General features: G+C 42.1%; 1 protein-coding gene and 1 long non-coding RNA gene across 2 annotated transcripts in view; one reads left to right on the forward strand and one right to left on the reverse strand.

Moving 5' to 3' along the window:
• Positions 1-14,313, reverse strand: part of LOC142743177 (protein phosphatase 1 regulatory subunit 12B-like) — a 168,880-nt gene that overhangs the window by 104,085 nt on the left and 50,482 nt on the right. The gene's annotated exons all lie outside the window — the stretch shown is intronic.
• LOC142743181 (uncharacterized) overlaps positions 1-14,313 on the forward strand; it is a 116,688-nt gene that overhangs the window by 99,411 nt on the left and 2,964 nt on the right. The window contains exon 2 of the long non-coding RNA XR_012881506.1: positions 387-552. This is a non-coding gene — a long non-coding RNA (uncharacterized LOC142743181). The remainder of the gene's footprint in view (positions 1-386; positions 553-14,313) is intronic.

Consider the following 14,313-nt stretch of genomic DNA (forward strand, 5'->3'; position numbering starts at 1 on the left):
TGCTTGTGTAGCATCCATGGCCGTCGGGTCTACTCACCTCCTGACGCCCGCAGCCATGAATCCGTGAGCGCTGGTTCCCATCTCCTTCCCAGGAGACGCCAGCACTCACTTCCGCTCCGGTCAGCTGTGTCCCGTAAGGTGTGCGCGCACGCTCGTGCCCGCTCTTAAAGGGCCAGCGCGCGCACATGTAGAAAATCATCATCAACACACATGATTTCCTGGACTATGAGAAGGCCCCAGCCCTTCTGATCTTTGCCTGAGCGTTGTTAGTAATTCCCAAGTCTGTCTTGCAAATGGTCCCTTAGTGTTTCCCGTTCTAGTTGTTACCCGTGCCCTGTTACCTGTTCCTGTATCCCATGCTATGTTCTTGTTCCTGTGCCTTCTAGTTGGAGTCGTGTCATCCACCACGTCCTGTGTCATCTGCCACGTCCAGAGGGATTCACCACGTCTGGTGCAACCTGCGGCACCTGCTATCTTCTGCCACGTCTGGCGTTACCTGCTGCACCCATCTCCATCCATGCCAGAGCTGTGGCCACTGTCTGGACTATCCAGGTACCCTTGTGCGGGACTTTGTATTGCTTGGGTTCCCTGTTGTTTGGCCAGCTGCCTCCTTGCTATGGCGGTGTGGCCTAGTGGGTTCACATACCCACACACCGTGACAGCTTGTACTGGGCATCGTGCCCTGATTTGGAGATGTTTCTCCAACAGTCCTCTCTACCTCTCCTGTACTGGTCCTTGTAATTTTTGAGGATGGACCAGAATGACTGCTAGATTCTGAGCAGTCACTTTCTATTAGAGCAAAACCCGCAAAAGTGTCATCGCCGTCTGACATGAAACTTTTTTTTGCTGTCAGAACATAAAAGGACATAAGCCTCTGCAGAAAAAAATTGATGGGCCATTTTATTACGTTTATATTTTGTATACGTAAACGTATATATAAACGTAAATTATTAAAATTGCTAAACTAACAATGTATTGCAAATTAGTTAAATTAATTAGAACAAATTAATTGCCACAACAAATTAATTGGTTGACTGGCACAGCACTTCCTATCAAATGAAATGATTACTAATGTAACCGGTTTTAAAAATTTGTTGTAAATTTAGAAAATTAATTTGAATGAACAGGTACAATGTACACACACACACACACACACACACACACACACACACACACACACACACACACACGGATTAAGGGTACCATGGGCCCCGGGCATTTTTTCTAGTCTTGGCCATCCCCACAAACTCTGATAACACTGTACCGTATATATTTGCAGATTTCAGTTTGGGCGGACACAGATCTGGCACAGTTTTGAATTTGCTGTAAAAGCAGAATACTTTGAGTTCCTAAAGAATCAGGAGCTTTAAATTGTTTATGGTTTCCAGAAAAAAATCTGCTGTGCACAAATATAACCTTAAAGAACCCGTCTCTTTTGTTTAACCCCTTAAAGTCCAAGCCATTTTTCACTCGCCACCTTCCTAGAGCCATAACTTTTTTTATTTTTACATCAATGGAGTGGTGTGTGAAGGATTATTTTTTGCGGAAGGAGTTGTAGTTTTTATTGGCACCATTTAAAGTACCATATAATGGTTGAATTGGAAAAAACTGAGATTCCTCCATGTTTTTTTGGGTTTAGTTTTTACTGTATATATATTTACCTTCTCTGAGGGTATGTTCACACGGCAGCGTCCGATACGGCTGAAATTACGGGGCTGTTTTCAGGAGAAAACAGCTCCGTAATTTCAGCCGTAATGGCATGTTGAGGCGCTTTTTCGCTGCGTCAATTACGGACGTAAATGGAGCTGGTTTTCCATAGAGTCAATGGAAAACGGCTCCATTTACGTTTGAAGAAGTGACAGGTACTTCTTTGACACGGGCGTCTTTTTTACGCCCCACCTTTTGACAGTGGGGCGTAAAAAAAATGACCGTCGGAACAGAACATCGTAAGACCCATTCAAATGAATGGGCAGATGTTTGCCGACGCTATTGAGCCGCATTTTCGGACGTACACTACCGATCAAAAATTTGGGATCACCCAGACAATTTTGTGTTTTCCATGAAAACTCACACTTATATTTATCAAATGAGTTGCAAAATGACTAGAAAATATAGTCACAACATTGACAAGGTTAGAAATGATGATTTTTATTTGAAATAATAATTTTCTCCTTCAAACTTTGCTTTCGTCAAAGAATGCTCCATTTGCAGCAATTACAGCATTGCAGACCTTTGGCATTCTAGCTGTTAATTTGCTGAGGTAATCGGGAGAAATTTCACCCCATGCTTCCAGAAGGCCCTCCCACAAGTTGGATTGGCTTGATGGGCACTTCTTGCGTACCATATGGTCAAGCTGCTCCCACAACAGCTCTATGGGGTTGAGATCTGGTGACTGCGCTGGCCACTCCATTACAGATAGAATACCAGCTGCCTGCTTCTTCCCTAAATAGTTCTTGCATAATTTGGAGGTGTGCTTTGGGTCATTGTCTTGTTGTAGGATGAAATTGGCTCCAATCAAGCGCTGTCCACAGGGTATGGCATGGCGTTGCAAAATGGAGTGATAGCCTTCCTTATTCAAAATCCCTTTTACTTTGTACAAATCTCCCACTTTACCAGCACCAAAGCAACCCCAGACCATCACATTACCTCCACCATGCTTGACAGATGGCGTCAGGCACTCTTCCAGCATCTTTTCAGTTGTTCTGCGTCTCACAAATGTTCTTCTGTGTGATCCAAACACCTCAAACTTCGATTCGTCTGACCATAACACTTTTTTTCCAATCTTCCTCTGTGCAATGTCTGTGTGCTTTTGGCCATATTAATCTTTTCCTTTTATTAGCCAGTCTCAGATATGGCTTTTTCTTTGCCACTCTGCCCTGAAGGTCAGCATCCCGGAGTCGCCTCTTCACTGTAGACGTTGACACTGGCGTTTTGCGGGTACTATTTAATGAAGCTGCTAGTTGAGGACCTGTGAGGCGTCTATTTCTCAAACTAGAGACTCTAATGTACTTGTCTTGTTGCTCAGTTGTGCAGCGGGGCCCCCCACTTCTCTTTCTACTCTGGTTAGAGCCTGTTTGTGCTGTCCTCTGAAGGGAGTCGTACACACCGTTGTAGGAAATCTTCAGTTTCTTGGCAATTTCTCGCATGGAATAGCCTTCATTTCTAAGAACAAGAATAGACTGTCGAGTTTCACATGAAAGCTCTCTTTTTCTAGCCATTTTGAGAGTTTAATCGAACCAACAAATGTAATGCTCCAGATTCTCAACTAGCTCAAAGGAAGGTCAGTTTTATAGCTCCTCTAAACAGCAAAACTGTTTACAGCGGTGCTAACATAATTGCACAAGGGTTTTCAAGTGTTTTCTAATCATCCATTAGCCTTCTAACACAGTTAGCAAACACAATGTACCATTAGAACACTGGAGTGATGGTTGCTGGAAATGGGCCTCGATACACCTATGTAGATATTGCATTAAAAACCAGACGTTTGCAGCTAGAATAGTCATTTAGCACATTAACAATGTATAGAGTGTATTTCTGATTAATTTAATGTTATCTTCATTGAAAAAAACTGTGCTGTTCTTGCAAAAATAAGGAAATTTCTAAGTGACCCTAAACTTTTGAACGGTAGTGTAATTCGGGGCTAAAACGCCCGAATTACGTCCGTAAATAGGGTGTGTGAACATACCCTGATGGTAAAAGTATATTTAACATCTACTTTTACCTTAAGATAAGGTAAATATATACAGCCCCAGATCAAGCTCAGTAAAAATATACAGCCCCAGAACCAAGCTCAGTACATATATATATCACCAGAACCAAGCTCAGTACATATATACAACACCAGAACCAAGCTCAGTACATATATACAGCACCAGAACAAAGCTCAGTACATAAATACAGCACCAGAACCAAGCTCAGTACATAAATACAGCACCAGAACGAAGCTCAGTACATATATACAGCACCAGAACAAAGCTCAGTACATTTATACAGCACCAGAACAAAGCTCTGTACATATATCAGCCCCAGAACCAAGCTCAGTACATATATACAGCCCCAGAACAACGCTCATTATATATATATATATATATATATATATACATATACAGCACCAGAACTAAGCACAATACATAAATACATCACCAGCATAAATACAGCTCCGTACAGAGATAATTTTCAAATTCGGTTTAACCCCTGCCATATAAGTTTGTATGACATAAAACGACAGCTCCCAGTATAGCCTGAACAATGGTTAGGATATGCTGGGAGTTGTTTCACAAAAAAGAATGATACATCCATCATCTCTCTGAAGATCATTCAGTTACCACAGTACTGATCAGTCACAGGGAGAATAAACATTAACATTGAGTGACTCACAGATGACTCCTCAGATTCTTTTTATCTTTTCTTCTCCATCCGGTCCAGATCTCTATGATGACTTCTCCCGACAATGGCCCATTTCTGCAGAGTTTGCCGCTCATATGTCTTTACCTCCTCACTTTTACAACATTTCCAGACCTATAAACGAAGATAAAATTCTCATGGTGCCACACACTACGACCTAAATAAAATAGTGCTACACACTGTGCCCCTGAATATAATCATACCATACTGTGTCCCCATGAATTAAATTGTGTCAAACACTGTAAAGTAATACACCACACACACTAACAATGCCCCCTGTAGATAGCGCCAGTCACATTGCCCCCTGTAGATAGCGGCAGTCACAATTCCACCTGTAGATAGCGCCAGTCACAATCCACCTGTAGATAGTGCCTGTCACAATGCCACCTGTAGATAATACCAGTCACACTGCCCCCTGTAGATAATACCAGTCACAATGCCCTCTGTAGATTGCACCAGTCACACTGTCCCCTGTAGATAGCGCCAGTCACAATGCCCCCTGTAGATATTGCCCCCAACACTGCCCACAGAAGACAAAACAATAATATTCTCAACTGCTCCATAGCTCCATACTCCGCCCTCCCTTCGCTGTATCTATACGGTGAGTCTCGGGAAGGGGTTAATATTTTAGTAGCTCTGGTCTATATTGCCAATCCATACCAGTGTAGCATGACAGTTCATATCCCCCTATTCCAGACAATGAGGGGTCTTCCCATAATCAATATTTATCAAATATCCACAGGATAGGTGATAAATATGTGATCGACGAGGGTCTGACTTCTGGGACCCCCACCGTTTCCAAGAACGGGCTTACCTGGCCGTCCCTGTGTGCCTCATATGAATGGAGCGGTACTGCGCATACTCAGCTACTGCTCTTTTAATTTCTATGGGGCTCTCAAGTGTTATCGCCCCATAGAAAAAGCGAGTTTTTGCGCAAATTGTGACTTTTCTACACCATAAGACAGGCCTAGAGTGTTCAATAAATTCTCCCTAATATCTTGTAAAAGAACCTCTACTAAGGACACTTGCTAACAAAGAGTATAAAGCAACTACTATTCTTAAAAAGATGTGGCGCATTTATCAAGGTCTGTGTATCATGGAGCAGTAAAATATAAATTGTATTTCCAAATGCGCGCGATTGTTCTTGCCAATGTTCTCTATGTCGTGGTGGGCAACCTTCATAAGTATGATGATCGGTACAAATTATATTCAATGTTACAGGGACGGAAAACTGATGATACTGGATTGATAAATCTCCAATATGTTTACCAAGCAAACAAAATCAGGAGCCCAATAAAGAAAAAAATACCAATGTCAGTCGCTCTATCACACCAACATCATCCACACACATAACAGTAAACATGTTTAACTTTTGAAGTAGGTTAAGTGCATTGCAGCATTTTTTTCTTTTCAATCTCCACAGTACCACCATAATGGAACTAGCCAAAAATGTGCCAACCATAGTAATCCCATAACGGAGCTGCCAACAATGCCACAGGAGCAGAGCCAGCTGCCATGCCTTCAGAGCAGAACCAGATAGACAGGGTGCTCCCATAACAGTGGTCATCTCTTCCTTGATCCATTACTGCTGCCCTCTTCCAGAAGACTGCCAACATGAAAACAAGAAAAAAACATTTCACAAGTCTTGCCAGCGCTATTGGCTGATTTAGATGTTTGAAGCACTGCCTGCCCCCATGCCATGTGCCTTTCTACAAGTATTTGTTTCACTTAGACTTCTGGAATAATGTTCCTGTCATTACCCAGGAGGTTTCACCAGAAAGCCATATTGCTCTACACTGAAAAACTACTTATGATTACAAATTTGATAATACAAAACAGCAGGAGATACGTTTTCCTATCAACAGGCACAGGTAGTTTTATGGCAGTCTGTAGTTTGTTTTTTTTCCCAGTCACAGACTGCTGAAGGATTCATATGACAATCAAAGAGGCGGGGGTTAAGGAAGCATTTCTTGTATATTATTGGATTATAAGCAATGAGTTGTATTATAAAAATGGGATCCGCTCAGTTAAAGCATAATAGTTTAAGCAAATTGGAGAAGAAATTGCTCAGACACAAATTCATATAACAAATACGAAAACACAATTTTTTTAGTGTGTGATGTACTTGCCCAACTGCTCCGCAGATTTTCAGTGTAGTGTAAGGGCTTCTCTCTGACATGTGAACTAAATCTTTCGTAAGACGGAGCGCTCATCAACCAGTGTTGCTCCGTCATAACTGAGTGTCTTCTTTTTCTCTTGGTATATACAAGCTGTCAAATATAAGAATAATGTAGGGTGGATTTCTAATTTGTAAGCAGTTCTCTAAATGAATGCTTCCTGTGGCAGGTGTGTCTACCTCCACCCATAAGATGCCACAGGTTAAGTAGCACGTGTCAGTGGATCATACTTCCCATGGAAACTATTTTTAAGAATGCTTTTCCTGAGTTTGCATTCACCATTTATCGCCTTACATATAGATTCTAGTAATGGTTGCAAGACTACATGAAAGAATAAATAAAGCTATCTAATCCGGGCAATATGTAGTGCTTCATCATATAGACTGCATTGAAATTTGGTTCATGATATAATGCACTGTGGCAATGATTGGACAAAGCTGATATGTCAAGTTATATTATAATGGACGCGACATCGATGAGGACTACTGCATACACATGAGTGGCAGTGGATACTGGAGAATTTTAACATAAAGTTTACCTTTCTATGCTTTTACAGGTTTCAGAATCAGCAATTTCTGAGATTACCCACTTAACCTAACGGAGCATTTGATGCAGATGTGAACAGGGCCTAAGGGCCTATTCAGATGAGCGATGTTCGCACCCATGAGCTGTCCAAGTGTAGAAATGACTAAACACAGACTGAACACTGGCCCATTAAAGTCAATGGGCTCATTTACATATCCGATTTGATGGGCTGTGCAGAGAAACTTGCAGTATGCACCACTTTGGTGCGATTCTCGTGTCAGACTCACACATTCAAGTCAATGGGTCAGTGAAAAAATCAGACAGCAAACTGATGCTATCCGACTGCGGTCCGATTTTCACTGATGGCTTGCTAGGAGATGCTGACAAAAAAGCTGTCACTTTTTTTTTGACGGACGTGAAAAACTGATGATCAATGACTGACGTTAAAAATGGACAAACTGAATGCACTCAGACACAATACTAATGTTTCATCAGTGTTTCCCTGATGAAACACTGATGAGTTTTAGAACGTTAGTCGGAATACAGCAAATTGGTGTCATTTTTCTATCGTGTAGAGCAGTTTCCCAACCTTTTCAGGCTCGAGGCACTGCTAGGAATTTTTTTTTCCTCAGGGCACCCCTACCAAAAATTTATTACAAAACAGCTAAAAACAAGCACTAGACTCTTAGGCCTGACTGCAGTTTTTCCGCATCCGAGGTGCATCTGTGCTCAGCGCTGCGGGACGCAATGTCACGCATCCACCATAGTTGAGAGTCTATGGATGGATGCGTGAAAAGATAGGACATGTCCTATTTTCCCACGGACCCTTCACATGGTCCATTGAAACAACGGCTGTATGAACTGCCACATTGAATTACATAGGTCCGTGGGACGGCCGCTGTTTCAACGGCCGTCTCACGGACGTTTAACACGTTCGTGTGAATCAGGCCTTAGGGTATGTTCACACTGTGTTTTTTTGCAAAAAAAAAATCTGCCTCAAGATTCCTTCAGGAATTTTGAGGCAGATTTTGAATTGACAGCGTTGTTTGTTGCTTTCTTTTTCGTGGTGTTTATTGCCCACATTTTTTTAAGCCGTTGAAGCTAATGCAAAAACTGCAGGCAAAAAAAGCTCCAAACGAGCACCGCAGGTTTTTTCTGCCTCCTATTAATTTCAATGGGAGGTCAGACGCGGAAACCACTCCAAGACCATCAGACCCCCACTCACAGTAAAATAACCATCAGCCCACCACTTACAGTAAAATTACCATCAGCTCCCCTCACAGTAAAATGACCATCAGCCCCCTCCAGTAAACTGACCAACAGCCTCAGCCCCCGCAGTAAAGTGACCATCAGCCTGACCATCAGCCTCAGCCCCCAGTAAAGAGACCATAAGCCCCCTCCAGTAAAGACACCATCAGCCCCCCACTCACAGTAAAATGACCATCAGCCTCACAGTAAAATGACCATCAGCCCGCCACTCACAGTAAAATGACCATCAGCCCCCCACTCACAGTAAAATGATCAGCCCCCCAGTAAAGAGACTATAAGCCTCAGCCGCCCCAGTAAAGTAACCATCAGCCTCACCCCCCCCCCAGTAAAGTGACCATCAGCCCCTCCAGTAAAGTGACCATCAGCCTCCCACTCACAGTAAAATGATCAGGCCCCCCAGAAAAGAGACCATAAGCCTCAGCCCCCGCAGTAAAGTAACCATCAGACTCCGCCCCCCCAGTAAAGTGACCATCAGCCCGCTCCAGTAAAGTGACCATCAGCATCCCACTCACAGTAAAATGACCATCAGCCACCCCCGTAAAGAGACCATCAGCCCCCCAGTAGAGAGACCATAAGCCCACCCAGTAAATAGACCATAAGCCTCAGCCCACCCAGTAAAGTAACCATCAGCCTCAGCCCGCCCCCCAATAAAGTGACCATCAGCCTCCTCCAGTAAAGTGACCATCAGCCTCCTCCAGTAAAGTGACCATCAGGCTGTTATTATGGGATATCGGAGGACATTATAGGGAGGAGGTATAAGAGGAGAGAACTACAACTTCCAGCATGTCCAGGCTGTTATGTGATATCAGAGGACATTACAGGGAGGAGGTAGAGGAGAGAACTACAACTTCCAGTATGTCCAGACTGTTATGGAATATCAGAGGACATTACAGGGAGGAGGTATAAGAGGAGAGAACTACAACTCCCAGCATGTCCAGGCTGTTATTATGGGATATCGGAGGACATTACAGGGAGGAGATATAAGAGGAGAGTACTACAACTCCCAGCATGTCCAGGCTGTTATGGGATATCAGAGGACATTACAAGGTAGAGAGAAGAGAACTACAACTCCCAGCATGTCAAGGTTGTTATGGGATATCAGAGGACATTACAGGGAGAAGGTATAAGAGGAGAGAACTACAACTCGCAGCATGTCCATGCTGTTATTAAGGGATATCAGAGGACATTACAGGGAGGAGGTATAAGAGGAGAGAACTGCAACTCCCAGCCTGTCCAGGCTGTTATTAAGGGATATCAGAGGACATTACAGAGAGGAGGTATAAGAGGACAGAACTACAACTACCAGCATGTCCAGACTGTTATTATGGGATATCAGGACATTACAGGGAGGAGGTATAAGAGGAGTGAACTACAACTACCAGCATGTCCAGACTGTTATTATGGGATATCAGGACATTACAGGGAGGAGGTATAAGAGGAGTGAACTACAACTACCAGCATGTCCAGACTGTTATTATGGGATATCAGGACATTACAGGGAGGAGGTATAAGAGGAGTGAACTACAACTACCAGCATGTCCAGACTGTTATTATGGGATATTAGGACATTACAGGGAGGAGGTATAAGAGGAGTGAACTACAACTTCCAGTATTCCCCTGTCTCCAGTTCTCACACAATTGCTAACAAACTATATAAGAAATACTTACCCTGCCCAGCATTAATTGCTCCTTCCCTCCGTCTGGCTCTTCTAGTGAGAAGTGGTGGGCGGTACTTATAGCAGACGTGCGTCCGTCACATCTGCTATAAGCATAGTTGGAGTAAGCGTCGGAGGCAGAACTTGCAGCAAAAAAAAAAAAGTGTCGCGGCACCCCCGTTGTGTACCAGTGGTGTAGGGGTACACAGAGACCCAAAAAAGTGTTTGTACAAAATGAATAACTGGTACATCATCCGGTGGTATTTTCAATATTCACCCGTGGCTGCTCTAAAAATGTTTAATTCAAACAGCACCTATGTAAATAAAACTAACAATACTTCATTGTGCACCCAAAATAAAAATACATCTGGACTCGCTCCCAGAGTTTATGCTCTGAACTTAGGTCTTTGTTTGATTTCACTAAAAAGTTCTTCAGATTCCAACATATTTTATAATGAATCTGTAAATCTTTTACGCAAGCAGACATAAACTTACATGCTAGAGGAGACAATTTCCCGCAGTAAGACATTTATCTGTATTTTTGTTGATCAAAGGGTGCCAGGCTCGCAGCTGCACTGCCTGGACAGAAAGCTGTCTGTATGAATTTTGTTCAAATTCTCTTTTTTTTTTAAATTCAAGTTAAGAATGCATAATCATACGAAAATGATATCACAATAGCATAAAAATGCTCTCGAATATTCCCTTAAAGCACTAGTCCAATACCTCCCCTACATAAGATTTATAAGCAAAAAAAAGAGAGAGACAAGAAAAGAAGGAAAAAAAGAATACATTTTAAAAAAAAATTCAGCTCAAAATTCTAATATCCAAAATTTGAATTAATTAGGGATGTCCACCTAGACCATTTTTTAATGGTTTGGTAAGAATTTTTATTACACAATTTTTGGCTAAACATAATTCATAATCATAGCATTGATTCACTTTCGCAGTTATCAATGCGGTATACATGCTTTTAGCTCCTTTCTAATTAGATTCTACTATTGATCTTGCTGTAATTAACCCGGTAGTGACCGCCAATCACGGCGGCTCCTAATGGGCTTTATTCTGATGCATACACCTTTTCACGGCGCTGCATCAGAATAAATAAACAGAGCAGGGAGCCGTTAAATCTCCCTGCTCCCAGCTACCACATGTAGCTCAGGGCTGGGGGCATCCCTGCTTGAACGGGTGAGATCGATATGAGTATCGATCTCACCCGTTTAGCGCCACATCTGGTTTTGGAGGGAGGGAGCTCCCTCTCATCCCACTGACACCCGGCGATAAGTTCACCAAGTGTCTATTAAGCCGGGGGCTTAATAAAGGCCCCCAGGCCTGCCTGTAGTGAATGTCTGCTAAACGGACAGGCAGTGATACACTGCAATACAAAAGTATTGCAGTGTATTATAAAAGCGATAGGAGGATCGCATATTAAAGTCCCCTAGTTGGACTAGTAAAAAAGTAAAAAAATAAATTTAATAAAGTGAATAAAAAAAAAAGTGAAAAAAATAAATAAAAAACCTACTTTTTCCCCTTACAAAATGCTTTACTATTAAAAAAAACTAAAAGTTAAAAATGACACATATTTGGTATCGACGCGTCCATAACGACCCCGCCTATAAAGCTATTACATTATTTAACCTGCACAGTGAACGTTGTAAAAAATAATATAAAAAACAATGAAAAACTTGCTGTTTTCTGTGAATCCTGCCTTAAAAAAAATTTGATAAAAGGGATCAAAAAGTCGAATCTACTCCAAAATGGTACGAATAAAAACTACAAGTCGTCCCGCAAAAAAAAAGCCCTCATAAAACTGCATCGGCGAAAAAAGTAAAAAAGTTATGGCTCTTCAAATATGGAGACACAAAAACAAATAATTTTTTTAAAAAGTGTTTTTACTGTGTAAAAGTAGTAAAACATACAAAATCTATACAAATTTGGTATTGTTGCAATCGTAACAACCCACTGAATAAAGTTATTGTGTTATTTATACCACACGGTAAACGGCGTAGATTTTGGACGCAAAAAAGCGTGGCAAAATGTCTGGTTTTTTTCTATTCCCCCCCAAAAAAAGTTAATAAAAGTTAATCAATAAATTAAATGTACCTCAAAATGGTGCTATTAAAAAATACAACTTGTCCTGCAAAAAACAAGACCTTATACACCTATGTCGATGCAAAAATAAAAAAGATATAGCTCTTGGAATGCGACAATGGAAAAACTTAAAAACTAGCTTGGTCATTAAGGTTTAAAATAGGCTGGTCATTAAGGGGTTAAAACTTAGTTCACTAATTATCTATATTCTGGAGGGATGTTTTCAAAGAATATATTTACAAGTGCTAGCTCAGGTGAGGGCAATATTTCTTTCCTACATATTTGAGATATTAAATTGAAAGTTTCTTTCCAAAAATAGGTAATTACCTTACAATCCCACCACATATGTTTAAGATTCGTTTTCTCCAACATAGACCTGAATTGCTCGGGTACAGCTTTGTTATTTTCAGTGGATACAAGTGCCACCTTAATTGGATTTTTCGAGTAGCTTCCACATGATTAATGCAATAGGAATATTTAATCCCTTGTTTTAATGCCTGGAGCCATAGTTTCAATGGATATATTTGTTTAAACTCCTTTTCCCAACTCAACATATAAGTAAGTTTCCCCTCTGCTCTAGAGTCAATTATATCTCTAAAAATAGCCGAAATACCTCCCTTATACTTCTGCCCTGAGTGGAGGAATCCACTAAGCCTATGAAATATAGATTTTGTTCTCCTTATTTTTGTAATCAACCCACATCCCTTTATAAGGGAGTCAAGTCTCAAATAGGAAAAAAAACTGTGATTTTGGTATTTTAAATCCGTTCCTCAACACTGAAAAGGTCTTAATTCTATTCCCCTCATATAATTCTGCCAAGGAGTGGCTACTATATTGTTTCTAAAGAAGGAATTTAAAATTCAATAATTCTTCCTGAAGTAAAATCAACTGTATGTCAGACATTTCTATTTTTAATCCAACTCCTTGTCATGTTGGGTTCGTGGACCCACTGGGCCATACCGCCTTGGCGGTATGGCAGCTGGCTAACAGGACGCAGGTTACAGTCTATAGTTCGTATAGGGTACCTGTGGCAGCTCGGACAGTAGCAAGGCAGGCTCGACTGGGACTAGGCAGCAGGTAGACGTCAGGCGTGGTGAAGCAGGACAGGCGTGGAATACAGCACAGCACGACTTCAGCTCAGCACGGAACTCGACCAGGATAGCACGGGATACAGGATACAGGAACAGGGAACTCGGAACCACTAGGAGAACATTTGCATAGACAAACTTTTTGGGTACGACAACAATGCTCAGGCAAGGATCAGAAGTGGCAGAGGCCTTCTTAGGCTGGATTCACACGAGCACATTACGTCCGTAATGGACGGAACGTATTTTGGCCGCAAGTCCCGGACTGAACACACTGCAGGGAGCCGGGCTCCAAGCATCATAGTTATGTACAATGCTAGGAGTCCCTGCCTCGCTGCCGGACAACTGTCCCGTACTGTAATCAAATTTTCAGTACGGGACAGTAGTTCCACGGAGAGGCAGGGACTCCTAGCATCGTACATAACTATGATGCTAGGAGCCCGGCTCCCTTCAGTGTGTTCGGTCCGGGACTTGCGGCCGAAATACGTTCCGTCCATTACGGACGTAATGTGCTCATGTGAATCTAGCCTAATAGTCCAGGAAATCATGTGAGTTGATGATGATGATTGTTTTCATGTGCGCGCGCTGGCCCTTTAAGAGCGGGCACGAGCGTGCGCGTGCACCCTATGGGACACAGCAGACCGGAGCGGAAGTGAGTGCTAGCGTCTCCTAGGAAGGAGACGGGGACCAGCGCTCACAGATCCATGGCTGCGGGGGTCGGGAGGTAAGTAAACCCGACGACCCGCGGCCATGGACACTACACTCCTTTAGGACATGCTTGTTCCACATTTTTAGTGTTGTGATAGTTGTTTCTAAACCCAATTTTACGTTTTTGGGCTTAGCCATCAAGTATTTCAGTAATATTCCTCTCAAGGAGATTTTTCCCAACTGCACCCATTCAAGCCAGTAAAATGTAATTAGTTCCAGAATCGCTGCTATTTGATAACCCTCTATGTTTGGGACCCCCATCCCTCCTCTATTCATATGGCTAAACAGAATTTGATTAGATATTCTAACTCGCTTATACCCCCAAATAAAAATCTGTGTGTTTATTTCTTTGATTAAAGATTTGGGGAATATTAAAGGAATACATCTTAGGCCTTATTCACA

This window comes from Rhinoderma darwinii, chromosome 2, assembly GCF_050947455.1.
Source record: "Rhinoderma darwinii isolate aRhiDar2 chromosome 2, aRhiDar2.hap1, whole genome shotgun sequence".
Classification (NCBI taxonomy): Eukaryota; Metazoa; Chordata; class Amphibia; order Anura; family Rhinodermatidae; genus Rhinoderma; species Rhinoderma darwinii.